Source organism: Heteronotia binoei, chromosome 9, assembly GCF_032191835.1.
Source record: "Heteronotia binoei isolate CCM8104 ecotype False Entrance Well chromosome 9, APGP_CSIRO_Hbin_v1, whole genome shotgun sequence".
NCBI classification, from domain to species: domain Eukaryota; kingdom Metazoa; phylum Chordata; class Lepidosauria; order Squamata; family Gekkonidae; genus Heteronotia; species Heteronotia binoei.
The window spans coordinates 70,554,653-70,568,809 of NC_083231.1; the positions used below are offsets into that span (position 1 = coordinate 70,554,653).

General features: G+C 45.2%; 1 long non-coding RNA gene and 1 other non-coding gene across 2 annotated transcripts in view; both read right to left on the bottom strand.

Annotated features, from left to right (window-relative positions):
- Positions 1-613: 613 nt before the first annotated feature.
- On the bottom strand, positions 614-680 carry TRNAI-GAU (transfer RNA isoleucine (anticodon GAU)). Its single transcript has one exon. It is a non-coding gene; the product is annotated as a tRNA-Ile (tRNA).
- Positions 681-6,206: 5,526 nt separating this feature from the next.
- Positions 6,207-14,157, bottom strand: part of LOC132577194 (uncharacterized) — a 59,694-nt gene continuing 51,743 nt past the window's right edge. The window contains exon 2 of the long non-coding RNA XR_009555799.1: positions 6,207-6,447. This is a non-coding gene — a long non-coding RNA (uncharacterized LOC132577194). The remainder of the gene's footprint in view (positions 6,448-14,157) is intronic.

A 14,157-nucleotide genomic window follows, 5' to 3' on the forward strand; every position in this document is an offset into this window, starting at 1 on the left:
TGCAAGAAGTGTGTTAAAGTGAAACTTTCGGGAAAGGTGTTATTTATGGGAATATTGGGGAACCCTAAAGTGTATAAGCCTTTCCAGGAGATATTTAAAGCTATGATTTTGGCAGCCCAGGCTCTCATAGCATTTGGTTGGAAAGATGCCATGAAATGGACTTTGGATAGATGGAATGGTTATTTATACGAATGGATTCAGTCAGATATATTATCAATACTAAAACAAGGAAAGCAAGGAGAGGATAAGATTGAAGAAATTAAGGAAAGGTGGTATAAATATATAGGATGGGTAAAAACAGGAGGGGCCAATAATGAAATAAGGCTCAGGCTCCAAAGGGTGTGCATGTGGTTGCAAATATAAATGAGTTTTATAATGGTCAATTTGGGAGGGGTGGGAGGAGGGAGGGGGGAGGGAGGGAGGTAACTGACGGGTCTGTAATATGAATGTAAGATATTGTAGGAATGTAAGATGGAGAAATGAACATATGAAGCTGCCTTATACTGAATCAGACCCTCGGTCCATCGAAGTCAGTATTGTCTACTCAGACTGGCAGTGGCTCTCCAGGGTCTCAAGCTGAGGTTTTTCACACCTTTTTGCCTGGATCCTTTGTTGGAGATGCCAGGAATTGAACCTGGGACCTTCTGCTTATCAAGCAGATGCTCTACCACTGAGCCACCGTCCCTCTCTATAACATGAGTTATAATACAAAATAAAAAAAAATTAAAAAAGGATAAACTAGCTTCATAAGGAATCCATACAATCCAGGAATCAGGATAACACCAATATGATGCCACTATGCATTTCCAGCAGGTCTGTTCCATAATGCTACATACTGTGATTCTGCTGTATTTAATTATGTATCTCAGGGAAAGAGTGTTTTTATCACAGACCACAACAGACAAATCAGAGTGTGACATTTAGTTGGATAAACAGTGCCAGGAATGTGGGAAGTGTTTTAATACTGCACTGTTAGCCCAACACCCCATTCCATACCTTCATGAATCTGCACATTTAAGCAACATTTTAATTTGGATTAGAAACAGGAAAATGGTTGATAAATATTTCTAAGTATACTTAATCCTATTTCATACTAAATCCTTTATTCCATTATGTATTTCTGTCTACGCTTCCAGGATGTGAAGGAAAAGGCATACATAATTCGTTTTATAAAGAAATTAAAAGCCTTCTTCAAATGTTAATTATTTGCAATTAATCTACATCAATTAGTTATGAAACTATAATTGCCCTCTCCAGGAAAACAAAATATATTCTATTTGCTGATTAAAAGAAAGAGCATACTACTGATTCACCAGCAGTGCATTTTCATTGTTATTGTTCTAACTCTTGCTTAACATGTAGCTAATAGGTATTCATCGGAACTTAACTGCATTTGAACTTCATCTCTTCATCTGAACATAAGGAGGTAGTGAATGCTGGCCCCACCTATAGCCTTCATACATATATGCTCATATTTTCATGGAAGGTCACATTTGTACATCTGAATGTATATTAATTCCTACATTTGTGTTTGAAAAGTTTCATTTTTCATGCTACCAGATTATACACTCTGAAGCCTATACATATCTGGTTCAAATATATGTAAATTCTGTGAGCATGTGAACCTTGGATGCATAGAAGTTGGGGGAAGGACCAACAGTCTCTGTCACCTCCCCAAACATGTTCAAATGGTCAGCTGAAAAAATGGTGGTGTATGGCTTCAAACTATACTATTTAAAGTAGCAGTTTCCATTATTATAGTAGAAACAAATGCCAAATACTTTATTCAAAATTACAGTAGAGCACATATAATAAGAGCACATATAAAAAGTATCCATAGGGTTAAGTTGAGCAATGTACTACCATCCAACACTTTGTGACTTCCATATTCTGCCCCAATAGCCTGTGGGAATAAGAGACTCCAACACAATGGGTATGAGTTATTCTGGGAATACTTGAAATATTGCCACAAAGATAGAATAGATAACTATGAGGCCATTTGGCACCTATACTTGGTTTCAATACTGAAAACATAGAGTTGGATAACAGTTTCCTTCTATTAAATGAACTTGCTCCAATGAAAGGATTTTTGCTCCACTGGAGGACAGCTCATACCATTTCCTGTAATCTGACATTTTGAAATTAGCAAGGATTGCCATCCAACTCTATCCATGTGCAAAAAAAAAAGGTGAACGGAGACACAAATTCATATATGCATCACAGATGCATCCAAACAGTTTGTTGGGGCCAAAATAAGTATAACTCTACACATGCATATCCATGTGTGTGACAATTTTCATAATTTACATTTGTGAAACTCTGCTTCTACACATGGATCTTATTTCCATGATTGGGGTGATTTGTTCTGATGCCTTGGAGAACTTTATTTTAATTAAATCCTGCAGTTGGTTTTGCTTCATATTCCAGGTTATTTAGATCATATCCAACACCCAGTTGGTCAAATGTATAATATGTTTTAGATATAGAATATAGTGAAGTATTTCCACACTGTTTTCTCCCTGGAATCTACAATCTCTAGAGGTACATTTCAGTTCCATAAAAATCCATGTGAGGTGTATATACTGATTCTGCTAGAAGATATAGTATAGTCTGAGCACACACATTGCCCCTCCCCCCATTTGGAATAAAGAGACAGACAATGATATGGGATAAAGGGCCACTTTATTTAAATTAACGGCAATGGGAAAACATGGGGCCAGGTTGAGCCAGGGGTCAAAACACAGACCACCTCCCCAACCTGAAACAGGGCGAGCCCCAGGCCCCGGGAGTGAGCCGACCCAATGGCTCAAACCCAGCGGGCCAGGCACTAGATCCAGCTCACTGAGCTCCACCCTCACCTGCGCCGTGCAGCCTGGGCTGTGGACCACTCCCTAGTGACTGGATCACCAGGCTTCCTGGAGCCATCCTTGAGCCGTGCAGCTTAGGTCCCCCAGGGATGCCTTACACCCCAAAGGTGCATTGCCATGTGAGCTCACCAAATGCCTCCAAAAGAACATGTTCCCAATGGCAAAACCGCCAGTGACCAACTATAAACAGCACCGCCCTAGCCAATTGCCAACGCACCTTCCGCAGTGTAAGGTAGGCGAAAACACTCCCAAGCCAGCCAATTTGCGTGGAAGCGAAAAATTCCTACCTGGCCCCAAAACTGGCGACCAGCCTGTGCCTACACTGCATGATGGGCGGGCGGGCCAACAAGCCCTGGGAACAAACTGCGCCACAGGGGGACGGGCCAGCCTATTTAAGGCTGCCCACCGCCAAGCAGCCCAGGGCAAACCAATGTCTCCCATCCCACAGGGGAGGCAATGGGCGGCCCCCAGCCTAAGGCGACTGCTCGGCCGCTCGGCTGGGTGGTGCTGAATTTCCCCCCCCCCCCCATTTGTAATAAAGAGACAGACAATGATATGGGATAAAGGGCCACTTTATTTAAATTAACGGCAATGGGAAAACATGGGGCCAGGTTGAGCCAGGGGTCAAAACACAGACCACCTCCCCAACCTGAAACAGGGCGAGCCCCGGGCCCCGGGAGTGAGCCAACCAACGGCTCAAACCCGGCCGGCCAGGCACTAGATCCAGCTCACTGAGCTCCACCCTCACCCGTGCCGTGCAGCCTGGGCTGTGGACCACTCCCTAGTGACTGGATCACCAGGCTCCCTGGAGCCAACCTTGAGCCGTGCAGCTTAGGTCCCCCAGGGATGCCTTACACCCCCAAAGGTGCGTTGCCATGTGACCACACCAAATGCCCCCAAAAGAACATGTTCCCAAAGGTAAAACCTCCAAGGACAGCGCCAAGCCTCTGCTTAGGCAACTGACCCCCCACTAAACAGAACATGTTCCAGCCCATGCCTCAAATCAGCCAAGAAGGCCTCGTTGCCCTTTATTGACAAGTGAATGCCATCAGGCCTGTACAAATCCGTACATCTGGCCCTGATGGATGGATGGGGCACGTAAATTCCAAGCCCTGCCTCCATAACAATACATAAGGCTCTATTGGCCTTCCTTCTGGCCCGCTCCAAGCCCTCTGGGTCCCAAGCTGCCCGCCACACCCGGTGCGGCAACATGGCCGACCACAAGACGAGGACGCCTGGCCATCTTTGCTTAATCAGGGTGATGTCATCCCGGGCCTGAATTGATAGGGCCTTACCCTTCATTAGGTCCAAATCATTCTCCCCCAGGTGAATCACCAAGATGTGTGGCAGTGGGCCCCTCCTCTCCTTAAACAGAAGCGAGAGGAGTCTTGCCCACTTCATGCCCCTCCGGCCCTACCACTCAATCGTGGCCTGCTCGCTCAGGCCCAACTGAGATCCTCCCGGCATCTGACGGGCCTGATGTGCCGCCCAGAAGACGATACTGTGGCCGCAAATAAGGATCCTCCTCCTTTTCAGGCCAGCCACAGCACCTAAGAAAGAAATAGTAAATTCATAACAATTAATAACCATAACCATAACACAATAGAAAAAACCCCACTGTAGCGTCTTAAGAAACCAGAGGCCGTATATAGGTCCGAAATGCCCGGGACTTCCAACGGCCCACTCGGCGAATGGCATCACCTTCATAGCCCATAGCCGCAGCCGTAGACGCTGCGCCTATGCGAAAAGAATGAGTGCCAAACTTCGCGCCCCCGAGTCCCAGCTTTTCCAGGGCCCGGGTGGTGACTGCCCAAAACTGGAACTTGGAAAGAGGGGAGGAGTCTTCATGGCAGAATAACCGGCCCTGAGCCATTCCCCGCATTTCCAAATATAGCGCCAAGGCCTGCACCGGGCACAACTCCTCCTCTAAACAGGGGCCCAGCGTAATCACGCAGCCCTTCTGTTTTTGGTCGGTTTTAGACTGGCGGACTCGAATGACCGCCTGCCCCTTCTCAAGCATAACATCACCCACCCTCAGGGCCCTGTCCAAAACGTCGGTGCAAGAATCTGCAACCAGCTCCGATACCCGCAATGCCCCCAAAAACGCTGTCAACGCCGCGGCGTGAAATAGAACCTGCTCGTAACTTGATACGCAAACTGAAGCCCAGGTGGAGTCGAGTCCCCGCAAAATAGAGGGCGAAATTGGGAGCCTGCCATCGACCTGGTGGCCTACCTCCCGGGACCACCCTTCCAACATTTTGGAAATCTGGAAGTCCTTGGTGCCCTCTGAACACCCACGCGACCTGCTGGTAAAAGCCAACCCAGCGAGCTGACCCTTGATGGACTTCACGGAAAGACCGCGATCCTTCTGCCAGACGCGAAATTGGAGCAACTGCTCAACCGGGACAGGCCAGGTCTCTTCCAGCCCGGCGCCTGCTCTAAACAACAAAAATTGCTTTGCCACCCAATCATACGACCTCCTCGTACTGGGTGCAATTGCAAGTTGGATGGCCCAGCTCACTTCCTCCTTCCAATTCGCCACAGCTCTGCTGGCATGGGCACTGGACAACTGTCGGCCTCCGTGGCGAGCTGCCGAAACCACTCCATCTGTTGGCGAGACAGAGCATCCGCCACACCGTTACTAGAGCCCGGTACATGCCGGGCGGCAAACAGCACATTCAGTTCTAGGCAGCGTAACGTAAAACGCCTAACCAAACTCATAACTGGGGGGACCTGGAAGTGAGATTATTGACGACATGGACAACCACCATATTGTCACACCAAAAGTGCACCGTATGGTTGGCCAAAGAGCTCCCCCAAATAAAAACTGCAACCACAATAGGGAAGAACTCCAAAAATGCCAAGTTACGAATCAAATCAGAGCTCCACCACTCGGCTGGCCAAGGTTCAGCACACCACTGTCCCCGGAAATACACACCAAACCCGGTGGTGCCCGCAGCATCAGAGACAATCTGCAGTTCAGCCTCCAACAGCATAATCTCCCGCCAAAAAGATGTCCCATTGAAATGCTGAAAAAAGTTCTCCCAGACCTCTAAGTCATCCCGCATGCGCCTAGTTACCTGAGTAACGTGGTGAGGCAAACGCAACGCAGTCAACTGCGCCACAGGGGGATGGGCCAGCCTATTTAAGGCTGCCCACCCCCAAGCAGCCCAGGGAAAACCAATGTCTCCCATCTGACAGGGGAGGCAATGGGTGGCCCCCAGCCTAAGGCAGCCGGTCGGCCGCTCCGCTGGGTGGTGCCGAATTGTAACAAGAAAAACAAGAAAAATAATAAGAATATTATGTGCATTTTACCATCCTTTGACAGACACAAGATGGTCTTCAAGTTCTTTTATTTTCACTGCCTGGCAGATGCAAACAGGTTTCCACAGGCTCAAATAACTCATTTCTTTGTCATGAGCTCCATTAATAAAATATTACATTGTGATGAATTCATAGCAGTTCACAAATGCTGCATAAGATCTGAAGAATCAGCAAGATCCCCTGTGATGTCATTGCAAGCATCTCTTTGATTTCAAGCTGTATCAGTTCTGGTGACAACCAAATGCCTCTAGATGAGCTGCCAAGTAAAACAATAGGATAAAAAATTAGCTCTCAGTGGTATTGTCTTGTAAATTTACTTCAAGTAGATGATCGATTTTAACAGGGCAAATGTGATTGTAAAATGAATATGGGATTCTTCTCTAATTTTTCTGTAAATCTCTATTGGCATTTTAGCTTTATAGGCATCTCTGGGACATTTTCTATAATAAAGAAGATCCTTAATAGAAAGAGTTAAAGAATCTCAAGAAGACAAAATTAACATGGAAGATCAAATACTTGATACCTGAAGGATACTATCTGCAGATCAACTACTGGAGGCCTGACCTATTGAATAAGTAAAACTCATCCATACTGCTTATGCCAATGACCTTGTCTATGGCCCATGGGATATGGATCATGACATTGACAGATAATTTAGTGTCACTGTCAGCTCATTACACTTTTCTTTAAAGGAGATTACAATTTATCAATATTAGTAATTATTCACAAATGAAAAATCACTTCCTAAGAGTCATTCCATTTACCATCCATAAAACCCTGGGCATTTTGCCTTTAGAAAATCCAATGGAAAAAAAAGGTATTTAGCAAAACAAATACATTCTGGTTTACAATTGCAGAATAGCAGCAATAATATGATAAGTGGCATTAATCCTTTCTTTGAGAATATGCACATATTAAAATAAACAAGTAAATTTAGAGGACTAGAACAAATTGCAATTCTAAGCACATTAGTTTAGAGGTAAATGAAACTTATACCGATTTTGCACACGGTTTACCTCTTCTCTGCTCAGCGTCCGTCGGATTTCCGACTATCTGCACTGGAGTTACAGGAAGTGTCATGGCTTTCACATAGCAAACATAAACCGCTAAAACCCAGTTTACATTTGCTATGTGAAAGCCATGGCACTTCCTGTAACTCCGGCACAGATATTGGGAAATCCGACAGACGCTGCACAGAGAAGAGGAATGTGACTGTGGGGTAAGCTGTGTGCAAAATCGGTCTTAGTTCCAAGTCAATCAGGATCAAACAAGGGGGGTGGGGAGTAATTTCAAACCATAGGATACATAATGGCTGATAGAGAACCACTTGATGTCACTTCGTATGTTGGCTTCTGGCCAATGATGGCTTATTTATGGCACCCACACTTACAATAGCAGTCTGCTTTTTATCACTCTCCAATGTTTCTTCAACCCTGTTTTGTCCTACCCTAACAAACACAGATTCCTATTGATTCCACACTGCCCACTTATATCAAGTATTACTGTTTGCCATTCCCATTTTGTCTGATGAAGTCTGCTTAAGATCATATGAAAGTTTACATTCTAAATAAAACTTAGTTGGTCTTAAAGTTGCTCTTGTCTACTGATTTGTTTAATTAAGTATAGAAGTCAAACATTAGGATTTGTTCTTAACAAGGCTAGCCTCCTGATTTTAGCCATGTTTTCTATGTGAGTATCTAGGATTTAAGTAGGTATATTAGCCAGACCTTGCCTTTGACAAATTAGGACATATTCCTTGGAGGTCTCCCTTTCAAGTATTTGCCAGGGTCAACCCTATTTAGCTTTCAAGATCTGATGAGATAATCTTGTCTGAGCTATCCAGGTCAAGGCAGTTTCCAGGCTTCTGATGAGAGATTATGGAACTATTATTCTGGTTTAGTTTTAGTCATCAGATTGCCAATTTAATCTGGTTGATGGCTGATCTGTGATTTATGGAATTGAATTTGTAGGCAAAAAGAGACACAAAGCTACATTCATCTTCCTAGATGCGATAAGGTATTTGACAACCTACCCTGGACTTTTCTACAAAGTGTTTTACAGTGCCTTGACTGTGGACCTAAATTTGAAAATTGGATATGTGGAATTTATGCCAAACAAAATGCAAAATTTTAATTAATGGAATATTAACAAATGGATTCAAAATTGAAAAGGGGATAAGACATGGCTGTCTATTATCACCATTAGTATTTAATTTAATTTTTTTGATTTATACCCCACTCTATCCCGCAATTGGGCTCTGGGCAGCTTGCAACATTAAAACCTTACAGAAACATTAAACCAACTACATCCAGACTAGACAATATCATGATTACAGAATCTGTAAAATTACAGAATTATCAAAGTAGTATTCAACATAACTTAAGCACCTAGATGGTAAGGTGCTAATATGGTACTGGGGGAAGCGATGACTTCAGGGAACACCCGCTGAATCAGTTAAGAGCTCTGTTTTACAGGCGCTGTGAAACTTGGATAAGTCCCGCAGGGCCTGGATCTCCAATGGGAGCTCATTCCACCAGGTGTGGGTGTGGACCAAAAAGGCCCTGGACCTTGTTGATACTAGTTGGGTGTCCTTAGGACCAGGGATCAAAAGAAGATGTTGTGCAGCTGACCTCAGAGCCTGGGGGGGCTCATATGGGAAGAGGTGGTCCTGGGGATATGCAGGCCCCAGGCCGTAAAGGGCCTTAAAGGTAAGGACCAACACCCAGAAATGGATCCAGTACTCCAGGGCATTGCCCCCTGCAGCACATCACATTCAAGTGATTGTAACTGCGACAATTCCCCCTTGAGAGGCACCCTCTGTCCCCAACCATGGAGAAAAGAGGTCAGCCACTGAAAGGCTAATCCTGAAACCCCCACATCAGTGAGGCAGTGGGCCAACAACTCATGGTCCACCATATAAAACGCTTCCGATAGATCTAAAAGTATCAGCAGCGCTGATTCACCATGATCTAGATGTCTTCAGAGATCATCCATCAGGGTGACCAGCACCATCTCCATCCCATAGGCAGGGCAGAAGCCAGACTGGAAGGGGTCCAGGATGTCAGTTTCTTCCAAAAAGGCCTGGAGCTGCGTTGCCACTGCCTTCTCCACTACCTTGCCCAGGAACAGTAAATTCAATATTGGGTGGTAGTTAGTAAGGACTGTTGGGTCCAACAATGGTTTTTTTCAGGAGAGGGCAAACCACTGCCTTCTTCAAAGCCCCTGTTATCAGGGATGTGTTAACAATCTCATTCAGGGGAGCCCTGACTTCATCACCACTGGCTTTTACCAGCCATGATGGGCAGGGGGCAAGTGGTAGGTTTCACAGCCACCAGGATCTTGTTAATCTCCTGGGAGAGCAGGCTGAAGTGGTCCAAAACCAAACCCACGAATGAACAAGGGGCCTCCAATTCACATATTGTAGTAAACATGGCTGGGAGGTCATGGTGGAGAAACAAGATTTTATCTGAAAAAAATGGTTTGCAAAAGCCTCAAGCCAATAGCCAATTCACTAACATTTGAGGTGTCTGGAGGCAGAGAAGTCAAAGACCAAATTAATCTAAATAATTGGGCTGGGTGCAATTTTGCAGACGCAATGGAAGGTCTTCTTAGCAGCCTTCATGGCCATCTCATAGGTCTGAACAAAGGAGTTATAGGATGCTCTCATAGCCTCATTGTGGACTCTTTGCCACACTTTCTCTAGCTGTCTTAGTTCTTGCTTCATTTCCCTCAGCTCCACAAAGTACCAAGGGACAGAGTGATCATGAGAACAAAGAAGGCGCTGGGGGGTGACCATGTTAATGGCCTTGGAAAGATGGGCATGCCAGTCTTCCACTAGGCCATCTAACAGGTCACCAGGGGGAATTGGATCCTGCAGAACCCTCTGGAACACATTGAAGTCCAACAGGCTCTGCAGGTGAGCATAAATATACTTGCTGCCTAAACAGAGAGTGTCAGGAGTGCATAACCAGGCTTTCAAGGCAAAGTGGTCTGACCATGTCACCACATATTTGTAGGCATTCAATGAAATTGCTGAGCAGTCAGGTTAAAACTGATAAAAGAAAGTACTTCTTCACCCAAAGAGTGATTAACATGTGGAATTCACTGCCACAGGAGGTGGTGGCGGCTACAAGCATAGCCAGCTTCAAGAGGAGATTGGATAAAAATATGGAGCAGAGGTCCATCAGTGGCTATTAGCCACAGTATATTATTGGAACTGTCTGGGACAGTGATGCTCTGTATTCTTGGTGCTTGGGGGGGGGGCAAAGTGGAAGGGCTTCTAGACCCATTTGTGAACCCCCTGATGGCACTTGTTTTGTTTTGTTTTTTGTGGGGGGGGGGGAGGTTTGGCCACTGTGTGACACAGAGTGTTGGCCTGGATAGGCCATTGGCCTGATCCAACATGGCTTCTCTTATGTTCTTATGTGATATGGTCCACTGTAATCCCTGACACAAAGATCAGATCCAGTGTGTGTCCTGCTTGATGTGTAGGAGCCAAAACAAATCTGGAAAGCCCTAATGTCACCATGGATGACAATAGGTTCTTGGCCTGCAAGGAGGTTGCATCCTTAGCATGGACACTGAAGTCCCCCAGGACTAAAAGCCTGGGATATTTCAGTGCCCAGGAAGACACCACCTCCATCAGGCCAGGCAGGACATTGGCTGGGGTGTTAGGCAGACAGTACACCAGCCAAATGGCCGAGTCTTCCATGGCTTCCCACACTAGGCCCACACATTCAATGCCAGCAATCTTTGTATCAGGGAGTGCTCTGAAGGGATAAGAATCCTGGATAAGCAATGCGCCCCCCCCCCCCATCTGTCTGAGACTGGTGAAGGACCAAGAAACCTGGGTTGATGAGCTGCCGCAAGGCAACTGTTTCACCATCCGGCACTGCAATTTATTATTGCAATGGAAATCTTGGCAGCTAAAATAAGAAAAGATCTTCAAAGTGAAGAATTGAAAGTAGACTGAGAGGAATTAAACTGAAATGTTTTGCTGGTGAATCTGTTATGACAATTTATAATCCACACATAATTCAACATGTTATAGAACAAATAACAGAATTTGGCTTCTCTGGTTATAAAATAAACAAGAAAAAAACAAAAATAATTTCAAAATTTTTAACAAAGCAGGAAGAAGAAAATATTAAGAAAGTTACAGGATGTGATTTAACCATGAATCCAGTTAAACGTCTAGGTATAAATATAACTGGACAGAGTGGAACACCATTCAAAGACAATTATGATATGGTCTGGAAAAGAATATAAAAAGATATGGAGAGATGGTCCAATTTAAAATTATCTTAGTTGGGAAGAATTTCTGCAATTAAAATGAATGGACTACCAAAGATAAACTTCCTATTTCACATGATACCAATCAATATAGAAGAGAAGTTTTCGAAAGACTAGCAACAGCAAATAAATACATTCATATAGAATGGTAAGGAGCCAAGAATCAGATTCAAAGTCTTGCAAGATGGGGGTGGTGGGAGGAATCTTTATGGTATCCAATGTCAAGTTATACTATCAAGTAGGGTGTGTGCAAAAATAAATAAATAATTTCAGTATTATCCAGATTCAGGGATATTCAGAGGCAAGGTATTCAGTATAGCTGAATATCCTCAAATAACAGATTCAGCATATACCAGAGAAATTTGGCTATTCCTAAATATACAACCCCCATTATACCATATGGACCATTGAAGTCAATGGAAAAAAGGGTATAATCTAGAGCTGGTGGAGGGGAGGGGATTGAGATAGAGGCCCCAAAACTACAGGGCAGCTGCAGAGGCCTATCCCCAACAAAACCAGCAAGTCCCAAGAAGATTGGACTAAGGGGTCCAATTCTGGGGACACCCAAAGAGGGTGACCCCATCTCTCCATTATACCCTAGACCATTGAAGTCAATGGCAAAATAGGGTGTAATGAAAGGCAGCTGAAGGGGAAGGGGGTTGAGGAAGAGCTCCCAAATTTGCAGGACAGCTGCAAGGTCCACACCCCCACAGAACCCCCAAGTTTAAAAAAGATTGGACCAGGGGTCCAACTCTAAGGGTACCCGGAAATGCCCATTTCTCCCAATGGTGAGAAAAAACCCAACCAGACACTTTTCCCGCTGTCATTACAGTGAGAAAAGTGACTCTGGGGAGGAGGGGGGTTGAGGAAGAGCCCCCAAATTTGCAGGGCAGCTGCAGGGCCTCTTGCCCATAGCAGAGCCATGTCCCAGAGCAAAATGAGTGCCACTGTGCTAAAGCCATTGCCACAAACAGCACCTTAGATCAAACTAGAGAATCTCTATGATCAGGACTGGATTGCCCACTAGGCAAACTAGGTGGTTGCCTAGGGCACCAGGAAGGGGGTACACCAAATTAGACTCCCCCCGGTGACCAAGACAACCACCTAGTTTGCCTGCCTGCCTTCCGCCCCCTGCTGCTGCCAGCTGCCAGCCCCTGCCCTGTCTTTCCCTTCCCTTCCACCACTCTTCCCCACCCCAGCTCATTGCAATGACACTGGGCCCTACTGGCAAGGTAGCCACATGTTTTTTGAAGGCAGCGCGGGAGGTGGCTTCTCTCCCCTCCTTTTCAGAACTGGAAATGAGGGGGAGCAAAGCCTCCTGCAGCTCTGCCTTCAAAAATTGTGCAGCTGCCTTGCCAGTAGGATCCAGCATCATCATGGTGAGCTGGGGTGGGGAAAAGCTGTGGAAGGGAAGGAAGGGGGCTGGAGGCTGGTGAAGGTTGGTGGTGGTGGCGGGAAAGCCAGGCAGCATCCAGTGTCATCACTGGGAGGAGGAGGATAGTGGCAGTGGCGCCAGCCAGGGGATGCACATGAGAGAGAGACAGAGCTCAATGGGGAGGGGGGCACCAGGCAAGAAGCCTGCTTGGGGCACCATACACCCCAGGGCCAGCACTATCTATGGTTCAAAAATTGGGCTGGGGGCTCTCTGCAAGGACTGCTGCCCAGAATCAATGCATTGTTCCATGCAACCTATGGTGGGGTGTGCCCTCTGGCCCAACCAAGGAACACAAGAAGAATCCTGTGTGTAGGAAAGACTAATATATTTATTAATAAGATCTAGGGACAATGGGCCCACAAGGCCAAGACCTCATGTAACCCAAGAGTTCTCTGAGGAATACAAGATTACCACCGGGTCATACCTTCGGTGACATAAGCAAATTATACAAAACATGCCTTATTGGATAAACAAGTGACACACTGCATGACTTGGCAACCTTCCATTGGTGCATCCCAATTTTGGGATGGACTTCGGGAAATTAGCAACAGTTTACATTTCAAAGAACACATCTCTCCAAACTGGCACTTCTTTGACAACAATAAAACAATTCTTTTCTGAAAATCATAGAATCATAGCGTTGGAAGGGACCTCCAGGATCATCTAGTCCAACCCCTGCACAATGCAAGAAACTCCCAAACACCTCCCCCTACGTTCACAGGATTTGCTGTCAGATGGCCATCTAGCCTCTGTTAAAAACTTCCAAGGAAGGAGAGTCCACCACCTCCCAAGGTACTTTGATTTAAAGACACTTGTTTTGTTTCTAGGTCTTCTGTGTGCCTGTGTTATCAAAACTGCATTCCAAAATACCAGGTCTTTCTTAAATCACTCCTTTTGCCCATTGCATTATATCAATGTATATGCCTTCAAAGGGACACTAACTTTTCTCTTCTCTCCTTGCCATGTCTCCTTCCTGGACTAAGTTGCCCTAGGCCTGTGGAGGTGAGGCTAAATGTTATGCTAAGCAAGGACATTAAGCGCTATTTGTGAGATTGGAATGTGCTTTCGATTTCTAAGCCTAGTCAAGCCTCTACAGAAGTATACTTTAAAATGTATTTTAATTCTAGTCTCTATATTCTGACTATATTTCTACCTCTACAACTAATACAGATATGAGAGATCAATAAGGATATATTAAAATGTACAGTATGCATATCATAGCATTGAATGTGCTAGTGC